An 11,470-nucleotide genomic window follows, 5' to 3' on the forward strand; every position below is an offset into this window, starting at 1 on the left:
TTGCCCATTTAACATACCATTATGCCAACTTATTTAAAGTGTTATTCAAGGTGATTTCGTCAGAGACAGAGTTGACGGGAGTAAATAGGATGCAGTCGTCTGCGAATAACTTCAATGATACAGACAAGTCCGCCACGTCCACAATAGCGTTAATAGAAATAATAAACAGTAGTGCTTACACCTAAAGACGCGAACAGGATCCGTAAGCGCTAGCGTACTGATTACGATTGGACAGATACGCTTTAACACAGTTAATAATATGCGGGGGCAAACCAATTTATTTCATTTTTAATATTAGCTTTTAATGCACAACTCTGTGAAATGCCTTCGAGAAGTCTAGCAGTATAGCATCTATCTGCCCGCCTTGGTCAAAATCCTTGAAAACTCGTGAACTATTCTGATTAGTTGAGTTACTACGGAGTATCTATGCCGGAAAACATTTCGCAGATCAATTATTATGTTTTTTCGCGATTAAAGGTCATTTATGGATTTTGCTAATATATGCTCAAGAATATTACAGAAATAAGAAGTTATGAATATGGGACGATAATTAGCTATCTGTAATTGGGAGCCTTCATTAAAAACACGGATAACTTGCTGTATGCCAGTCATCAGGAAGCGTGCCTGTATCGATAGACTTCTGGAAAATATTTGCTAAAAGGCGAGCCACTTGTACTGAATATCTTTTGAGGAAGGCATTTAAGATGCTGTCCGGTCCAGGTACTTTTTTTGTCTAAGCGCAAGATAAGCTCAGTAACGCCTTCAGTAGATATACTAACGCTATTGTTTAATCGTCATTCCAAAAACAATAAGTAAACAACAAATAGTATGCAGACGAGGGTCCCAAAGTCAATGACTGCAACGGGACCCTCGGTTATAAAAAGAGAAAAAAAAGATATATACAAAACGTGGGTTAAAGCAGCAAATATAAAAAAGTACAAGGAAAACAAATGAATGCGCCTAATGCAATACATTAGCAAGAGAAAACAAACAAAAATGTACATATATCAAAAAGCATAATTATACATGGAACATATTGTAGGACATGAAACTATTTACAATAAGAAATAAAGCATCTTAACTCATGTTTGAATACATTCAAAGATGACGTTAGTTTAAGTGAATGGGGTAGGTCATTCCATATTTTTAAAGCTGAAAACGAGGATGCCATTTTCCCATAGTTTGCGTTACATTTAGGTAATAAAAAGTTGTAATTATGCGCAAACCTAGTGTGGTTGGTATTAGTGAGTAATTTGTAGTCCACAAATTCGTAAGGAAGCTGTTTGTAAAGTAATTTAAAAAAGAAAACACTTAGATGATACTTAAACAAGCCTGATACCGGTAGTATAAAGTTTGCCTGTAGTAGCGGCAGAGCATTTCAGTTAAAGGAACTGTTGGTGATTATGCGAATAGCCTGGTTCTGTATGTGTTGAATAGACGACAGGTGGCAGTTATTCGTATTTCCCCAGGAAGCAATACCATAGGTGATATGACTGTGAATGAACGCAAAGTATAAATATAATAATGCGTGTTCTGAAAAGAATGCACGTGATTTTATGAGAGCACTTATGCCGAAAGCTGTTTTCTGTTTAACAAACGCAATATGATTAGTAAATTTCAAGTGAGAATCTAATTTTATGCCAAGGAACAAAACACAGTCCGCTGCAGGAATAAGGTGACTTGACTGTCGAGAGTTACTCGGGGGAAAAACGGCACGATCTTCTGCTTTGTTTTAAATAACATGAACTGAGTTTTGAGAGGGTTTAAAATTAAATGATTTAAATGACACCATTAAACAACTTTTGCTAGTTCATTGTTCAGCTTAAGGAGTAAGGTTGCTAATGAGTTATCAGACATGGAAATAGTGGTATCATCAGCCTATAAAATGGCATTAGAAAGGTCAAGAACATCGGGTAAGTCGTTAATGTAAATGCAAAACGACAAGGGTCCCAGTATTGAGCCCTGTGGTAGCCCTTGAGTAACAACTTTCGACTTGGAATAAGCGCCACCTACACAGACTGTTTGCTCACTGTCATGTAAGTAATCTTTAAGAAAAGTTAAAGCTGGACCTGTTATACCTAAAGATTCTAGTTTGGTAATAAAATAGTATGATTCACAGTGTCAAACGCTTTAGTAAAATCTAAAAATACTGAACCAACAAATTTACCACTGTCAATAGAACACCTTATGTAATCGGCTAAGGCAATAAGAGCTAAGCTCGTCGAACTTCCATTGTATTCATCATCTTGGAGTACTTCGGCAAATTGGCATCGAAGAATATGGCCTTGAAGAAGTACTGAAAAAATAGTGTTGAATGATTCAGCTATCTCTTTTTTATCCGTAAGTACACTATCGTTCCATAGGATTTTTTTTTTGCAAAAGTTCTTTTGAGAAAGAAATTGCCAAATTTTGGCAGGATTTTTCGTCACAAAGTGGCCACGCTCAATGGAAAAATAGCGTTCCATTGATTCCTGTAGCTTTATCTTTAGATCGAGAGCTAAATTTGATATAAGGATGATATCATATTTTTGCTTTTCATAACGTTTCATTCTGCGTTTTATTTGAATAATTTCTCTCGTCATCCATGGGTTATCTCAACCTATCAATTTAATTTTATTAGGAATGAAAGTGTCAATGCAGTGCTGGCCGCATCTTTTATATTTGTCCACATTACGTTGACGTTATCATCACAAAAAAGAAGGGTTTCTTGCAATCGAAGTATAATGTTTGGGTCATATGCCACTTCATAGTTTTTAGCGCTTATCGATTTGGGGTTGCATAAATGGGAATTGCGTGGAAGAACACAGGTAAGGTACACTAAGCTATGATTAGAAATCTCCTCCTGGATTTCAGTTTTGCACTCGTCGAAGCCAGTCGAGCAGAGGATTAGGTCTAAGATGCAAGATGATGTGCGAGTTACACCTCTTGGATGTAAAACTGTGTGACGTAGGTTATACGCCAGCATCACGTCAATGTCAAATTTTTAGAACTATTCACATTAGTGGGGCCACACGTCAACGAACAACAGTCAATACTAGGAAGATTGGAATCTGCAACAATAATTAGCTTCTGATTCCGGTATTTGTCCAGATTATCGTATAGAACTAACAAAAAATTGGAATTAGCCCCACGTTGCCTGTACACTCCCGCCACAACGATCTGATTACCTGATAAATTTACTTTAAAGAAAACGTTTTCGTGGTCCGAGTTAACAGCAGGTAACGGTTGTGATAATAGTCATATCATCAGACCCGGCCCTCGCAATACCGGACTTCACTCTTTCATTCGAACTTACAACGGCAGCATCGAACTACGGAGCAAGTGGTGTACTGTACCAACAAAGAAGCACAAGTGGCAGCGAAAGAGGAAGAGAAGCGGTTGGATATTATTCTTTAATTTTCACAAAATCGGAACAAAACTACAGCACAACTGAAAAGGAGGCATTGGCTGTTGTGCTAGCGATTAGGTACTTTCGATCGTACTTAGAAGGCACGAAATTCAAACTGTTCACTGACCATCAAGCGCTTACTCATTTGCTGAATGGTGATCAACCGAAAGGGAGAATTGCTCGCTGGATCAGTGAAATTCAACAGTTTGAGTGGACAAGATTTCTCAGATGCTGATGCACTTTCTCGACTTCCCATTGTTAGTAACTGTGGGAACTAGGAAAGCGTGAACTCACTTAAAGTGTGGGAAGGCACAGAACAGCTAATGTACATCGACGGAAAGCTTCACGTACCAGATACACTGAAAACAAAAGTTCTCGACCTCTATCACGACCGTCCAGAGTCAGGAGGGCATGACGGCTTCTGGGGAACATACTATAAAATGAGGATAAGATTCACATGGCCCAGTATGAAGAAATATATTAGCAATTACATTAACTTATGTCAACAATGTCAACGGAACAAGGCAAAATATAAACACAGATAGACAGACAGACAGACAGACAGACAGACAGACAGACAGACAGACAGACAGACAGACAGACAGACAGACAGACAGACAGACAGACAGACAGACAGACAGAGAGACAGCATGATTTTTCCACCTCATTCAAATGTGCCATTTGAAACCGTACATGTTGATTTCACTGAACTGAAGAAAAAAAGCGAATGAGTGAAGAAAACGCACTCCTTTTTAGTGTACATTGATGAGCGCTCAAGGATGCTAGCTGCCAAGCCAGGAAAAGAAAAGCTGGTGCTGTCATATCTCTCTTGGATAGAGACATGTTTAAAGGATTGAAATGTGTCGTATCTGACATTGGCCCTGCATTCAAGAGTCGGGCATTTGCAAGGTGGGCAAACGACAGGAACACTAACCTGAAGTCCACAGCACCATACCATCCATCAGCTAAAGGACTAGCAGAGCATATTATTCAAGATATAAAACAATACATAAGTATGTACGCAGGATTTCCAGGAGGGTGGAAGTGTTGCCTACAAGCAGCTGTGTCGCACCACAATAGATCTCATACGAGCACTATCGGATGCAGTCCTCAATATGCTGCCTTTAAGGAGACTGCCTATTTGCCTGTGGACGATATACCTGGCATAACAGAGAAGCTGAACTTGCAGGAAACGAAGTAGAGTTCAGAACAGCAAAGGAAGCACAGAGAATTGATGAAGAGAGCATTTGACAAGCGTCATAACACAAATATTGCCGCAATTGCATTAGGTGATATGGTTCTGGTGCGGAAAGGATACGGCTGTCCTAACACAAAACTTGTGAGTTCGTTTAAAGTGGCAAAATTGGCAACAAAAGGAGGAGTACTCAAGACCATCGGCTACATGACGGAAAACGGTGCGATGGAAATAGAAGCCATTGCCAACGTCATCCCTTATTTACACCGGATAGATTAAACAAAGCCCGCTAGAGTCTAGTGGGCCGTGATGGCAAAGGACGGATGACGTGGGACCGGGGGGAAGAAGAAGAAGAATAAAGAGATCGTGCTTTGGTTCTGTGCACGCTTGTCCTGGAATGTTACAACGGTACCGATGGCAACGTGCTTTTGACAAGAACTGCTATTCCGCCACCTCTTGTAGCACGGACTTTGTGATAACGTGTATTCCCACCAAACATGCAAGCAGCTATTTGACGTCTAACAGATGTCTTGAACGGCTAATTCAAAAGCCTAGTAGCTGTCTTGATCCAGTCATTTTGTAGCCATGGACGTCTAGAAGTACTTCAGTAAGCTCTGCTAACATTACGCTAAAAGTTGGCTAATGGACAGCTTGACAAGAACAACTGGAGACTTCGTTTAGACATACTCTGAAATTTTTGCGGCAGCTGTTACAGTAACACGGGGTCTGCCCACAGTTACACTTTATTTTAAATGAGGCACGGACATTAGAAAAAAAGTTTATATTGTCGGATAGAGATATGCACAGATAGTTTTTCCAGATATTAACCATATAAGTAGTGCAGTACAGCCTCATTGGTCAATTAGTGCTTTTTACTTAGACCAATCAATTGAATGCCGCCTGTCAGAATTATTTTGCGAATTAAACAAGATCTGCCAACAAGATGCCAATGTTCGCCCATTGAACTAAACAAGAACATCTCTGCATGAAACACGTCATTATTGACAAAACTTCGCCCTGCTAGGTCTCCAGCAAATTGAAATAGTTTCTAGAAGGGGAACATTTTGTCAGTGATGCTGCACTTCAGACAAAAATTACATCCTGGTTGTAGCTACAGGGCGTACGATAGCCTGAGACCAGTAAATAAAACAGAACGCTGTGCTGCAATGAAATGTTAAGAAATAAAGGATAGTGCACATCTGGAAAAACACTCTACGAACCTCTAATAATACCTGGCAATATAATATATAATATAATAATAATAACTGGCAATATAAATATATTTTTTCTGATGTCAATGCTGCATTTAAAAGTAAATTGTAACTTATTTTGTGGGTGCCCCTTGTAAGGTAACGCCACATGCTTGCACAGCATCACGCAGAAATAATGGCCAGTTCTTCGGCGTACCATCCATTAGTGAATTCCTTGCACGTTGCATGTTACCGGTACTGAAAGATAAATCATAGTATGCTGTTATTTTTTTCATACACTGTACGATGAGTTTTTCATGCATGAAAGATCATTGCAAGTGAAAATACAGCAAGACATCTACTTCACACCATGTCACATAGTCATAATTTATTACCTAATAGATTTGAAAAGATGCAGAAAGTAATTAACAAGAGTGACAAATAGCAGCAAAGGTGATAATGAATAAATCTTGAAGATGATTGCCGCCGCTGTCAGAGCAGGCCAGTCTTCGTAGGAGAGCACTGGGTGCCCACAAAAGCTTGCTCTCACAATCCACGCGTGAAGGTTCTTCTCTCGACACAACAGTTCTTTTAGACGTAGGCAAGCAATACCTGCACACAAGAGGGGAACAAGGCGAGGGAGGAAATGGGAATGTTCCAATTGGAACTTCAATTAGCAATATGTGCTAAGTAAAAAGTTTGACTCAATTTAAAAATAAATTTAAGCACTCCTTTCTCTTAAATTACGGGTGTCTTAAGGTATGTATGGGATGATGTTTATAATAACTAGTTTATTTCCTGGCACATAGTTATTACACTGCAGAGCAGACAAAGTCAGCTTTGAAATTATTATATGGTGTTCTGTGGCTAAAAAAGCACTTATCAACTTGTCAAACAAGTCTGACAAGCTTACTGCAAAAAATATAATCAGTTTAAAACACTAATCCACTCGGCAGGTAAATGATGTACTAACTTAATTCAAAAGTTAAATAGCGTTTTATATTGTTAAACTAAAAGCAAGCTTGGCATTTTGCACTGCCCAGCTGTTGCCTTTTTTTTCAAGTTTAAACATGACACAGAACAGGGTAAGCAAGTAGCATGCAAAGGAGCACTGGTGTTAAAGTAGTGTTCCAAAGCGACACTCTTAGCTGGATCAGTCACTTTTGTTGATATATGTTTATGTGACCCTAATTGTCTTAGGGCAATACTATACACCAATTGCCCATCACCTTGGATGATATGTCATAAAAATTGAAAGTATCTCATGATGTTGATCAAACGATAACATTGCCCACGGCCTTGGAAGTTTTAACATGCTTGTTGTGCAAGAAAGTGCAAAGTGATTTGTATAGGTAGCAAATTCATAACTGCATCTATAACCACAGGTAATTCCGAGCATCTACGTTGGCTCACAATTGAGAAGCCACTGCACACTAAAAGGTGTATTCAAGTAATGATCCGTGTTTAATAATTGCCCGCCTAATGAAAAGTTAAATGTAGCAGGCTAATGGGCCAGGAAAAATAATTTGCTGAATTCTGATAACACCTCCAATGATATTATTGAAATAGGTGACAGAAAACAGCACAGGTAAAATTATAGTTATGACGAAATATTTAAAGCACGTCTTCAAACTGCTGGAATCCTCAGCATTATGCCTGTTCTACACGCACATCTGTTGCAGCGCAATCTATATCTCAGACGCAGGCGCCTCCACACATCACTGTGTGATCTCCTCACAATAAGGTTAAAAAACAGTCTGACACAAGCTACCTGGTGTGATTCATTTTGCAAGCGCCAGCCAAGTGCTGACGGTGGTAGAGCGAGATTGAAGTTTGTTCTTGCATGGAAGCCTTGGCCCATGTTTTATCAATTGTAGCGGCAAAGCATACCTTTTACTGCACACATATACCTTAAATTAGACTGCTTGCTGATGCTGTACAGTAAATTCCTGAAAAGAAACTAAATCACACAAAAAACACTTAAAATACAGAACTAATCACATACTGGCTTGAATAGATTTGTGCTTTAGGGAAACAAGGTGTAATGTACACTGTTGTGGCAAATTTTTACTGATGTATTATATACTCGTATAACACAACAAAGTTAATTTGGGAGTTCTTACATAGCACTGATTACCTACAGTTAAATTTTGTAAGGATTAAGGAAACTAATTAATACTAGAACTGCGTGTGTACGCTGGCAATGAGAAATTGGTTTTAATAGTGACAGCTTATAAGGAACCAGTGCAAAAAAATGCCCGTTTGTGAGACACCAACTAGCTAGTTTACCACGAAGCGCTCCCTGGTGTTAACCTATATACAGAGCACTGGCAGGACAAGAGAGGGTACAGTACATTGGCTTACACTCATCATGATGAGATTTCGTCATCCACCTAGCGCCAAGGTACAAGAAAGATGTCCAGCCGTCTATGGAGTGAAAGGAACAAAATAAGAGAGCATCACATTCAAATTCAAGTTCTTTATTTTTTCATGAAGACACAATAAAAGTGTGTCCAGTACTGTTTGGACCCGCAGCCGTAGGCCAGTTATGGGTCCAAGACATAAAATTCCATAATGCAGACACTCGTCACATAAACAATAAAAACTTGGAAAAGAGGAGAGGGGGATTTAAAAATTCAATTATGGGGTTTTATGTGCCAAAACCACTTTCTGATTATGAGACACGCCATTGTGGAGGACTGCGGAAATTTCGACCACCTGGGGTTCTTTAACGTGCACATAAATTTAAGTACACGGGTGTTTTCGCATTTCGCCCCTATCGAACTGCGGCCGCCATGGCCGGTGTTGCAAATGGGTCGCAAGCCCCAACACTCTTAAAACGGTTGCACCCTTTGGGGTTTATATTTGTCCCACAACAATTATCGTCACCTGCCTTGCTTGCGTTTCCTTTCCTGAAAACTCGGCGCTCGCTACTTTCCTGTCGAGAATGATGCGTCACACTGATAACGCGCATGCCGTTCGTGACTGGGAAGTACCGGGCTCGCAGCGTTAAAGAAAAGAAACGCGGACAAGGCAGATGACTATTATTGTTGTGGGACAAGATACGCCCCAAAGGGTGTAAAATTTTCTAAGAGTGAAGGGTAGCGTTGGCCTGGCGGCCTGGGGCACAGCTGGAAGCATCCGAAGGTCCTCGCAAAGGATGAGTCGACTGCTAACAGAACAACTTGTTTATTCTAGCATCGCAAAAGAGCGGCCGGTCAGGTCGACCGAAGTGGAGAAACGGGAGACCGCGTTACTCGACTGAATAAATCGAAGCTTCTCTCTTGGCGTCCGGGGGCAGCTGCTTTTATACTCTCGGAGGCGAGGGCAAGAAGGAACGGCTCGGAAGAGGCACTCGTGACGCCGGCGCACGGACACCTTGTGACAAGAAGTGACGTATCCGCCGGGCCGGCGCCAGTCAGACCTCCTCGCTTCACAGTTGAGGAGCTCCTCTCCCCGGCTGCCGCGCTTTGACAAGCGTGGGCACCAACATGCGCTAACACACACACGAAGACACGTGGCATTGAAACATGCCTGGACGTGCTCAGCAGGAGGCGTTGGGACAGCGCTGAACTGGCCAAAATGTCCGCCGCTGTGAACGAAGCCCCGGCGTCCAATGCATCCGCGCCGGCTATACCGCACGCCGGAGGCGAAACGTAACAGACCGCCCCGCCGGGAGAAGGAGATCCCGATCATCAGGGGACTGCATCCGCTGTCCGGAGGGATGTCGCTCGATGATGCTCATAACAGAAGTCGGTCGTCCCTCCGCGTTTCTTGAGCGCAGCGCACAGAGAAGGCCTCGTTCTCACGTTCAGGTTCACACAGGACACTGCAAAGTGACTTCGGGGAAGTTGCCATTTTTTTTCTCGCTCCCAGCAAGCATTAGAACTACGCCGAAACTCAACCGCTCAGTCAGCAAGCACGACACAACCCTCACGAAGCCATGCCAGGTTCTTTCCCCTTTTATACTACTGCCTAGTTCCTTACAGTAGTCTAGCAGCACTCAGAACGCGTCCACAAATTAGAAGATTGCACTAGAAAGCACGTCATGACTTTGAAACACTAAACAAAAGCAACATGTTAAAATCGTCCCTCAGGAAGAAAAACATCAGTAACAAACAACTTTGAGGCTGATTCCTACAATAGGGCCCTTGACTTAAGCCATCGGCTTTAACGTTGAGACTCCCCTTTTTGTAACGCACCTCAAAGGAATATTGTTGCAAAGCGAGGCTCCAGCGCAGGAGGCGGCCATTTTTGGAAGAGATGGTCTGCAGCCATTGGAGAGGGCATTGATCAGTCTCAATGATAAACCTCGTACCGGCTAGGTAGCGTGACAATTTCTGAACGGCCCACACGAGACACGCACACTCTTTCTCGGTGGCGCTGTACGCCGGCTCACGACTGGTCAGCTTACGACTAGCATACAGGACGGGGTGTTCCACTTCTCCATTTTCCCGTTGGCACAGTACAACGCCCATGCCTCGCTCACTAGCATCGCACTGAACAACGAACCCTTTTGTGCAGTCTGGCGATCGTAGCACAGGCTGGCTGCTTAGGGCGCTTTTTAGGGCGCTAAAAGCTCTTTCCCTTGCCTTGTTCCAGACGACTGTTTGGGGCTCTCTTTTTCTTAGAGCAACCGTCAGGAGAGCCGCGATATCAGAGTACTTGGGGATGTACCTCTGATAGTAGCCGGCGACACCTAAGAACGACCGAATATCGGTCTTCGTGCGCGATTGCGCGAAGTCTCGCAGAGCGGCCACCTTCATTTCAGAGGGGCGGCGACGACCCCGTCCAATCACGTGACCGAGGTAGACAACCTCGGCCTGTGCTAACTGGCACTTGGGAGCCTTGACTGTCAAGCCCGCTTCGCGCAGGCGAGTTAGCACTGCCCGCAAGTGTGCCATATGCTCAGACCACGATGCGCAGAATATCGCTACGTCGTCTAAATACGGTAAAGCGAATTCTTCCTGTCCCTGCAACACTTTGTCCATGAGGCTTGAAAAGCAGTATGGCACGTTCTTCAAATCGAAACTCAAAACTTTAGGACGGAACGTTCTCATTGGTGAAATGAACGCCGCATACCTACTAGCCTCTTCTGTAAGTGGAACCTGCCAATAACCCCTGACAAGATCTAGGGTGGAAATAAACTGAGCGCTACTAATTTCTCAAGGCGCTCCTCGATATTAGGGATCGGATAAATTTGATCCTTAGTGATGTAATTAAGCCTGCGGTAGTCGACGCAAGGACGAGGTTCCTTGCCCGGTACCTCAACTAAGATCAAAGGGGAGGTATAATCACTCTCACCCGCCTCAATAACACCGAGCTCTAGCATTTTCATTACCTCAGCCTCCATAATATCGCGCTGGCGGGGTGAGACCCGGTACGCCTAGTATCGTACAGGGTCTGGGGAGGTAAGTTCTATTTCATGGGTAAGGACAGAAGGCCTACCAGGCCTCTCAGAGAACTGACCTTGAAACTCTTGTAAGAGCTGGTGTAGTTCGGTTTTCTGCTCAGGCGACAGCGGTGCTTTACTGATTAAGTCACTAATGACTTGATCGGTGTCTTCCCTGTTCGTCACTGAGCCTAGACCCGGAAGCTCCACCGGAAGCTCTTCGGGAACGTTTCCATCATACACACCACTGCTTCCCGTTGTCTATAGGGTTTGAGCAGATTACAGTGGTAAACTTGCTGTGCTTT

This window comes from Dermacentor variabilis, unplaced genomic scaffold (assembly GCF_050947875.1).
Source record: "Dermacentor variabilis isolate Ectoservices unplaced genomic scaffold, ASM5094787v1 scaffold_16, whole genome shotgun sequence".
NCBI lineage: Eukaryota > Metazoa > Arthropoda > Arachnida > Ixodida > Ixodidae > Dermacentor > Dermacentor variabilis.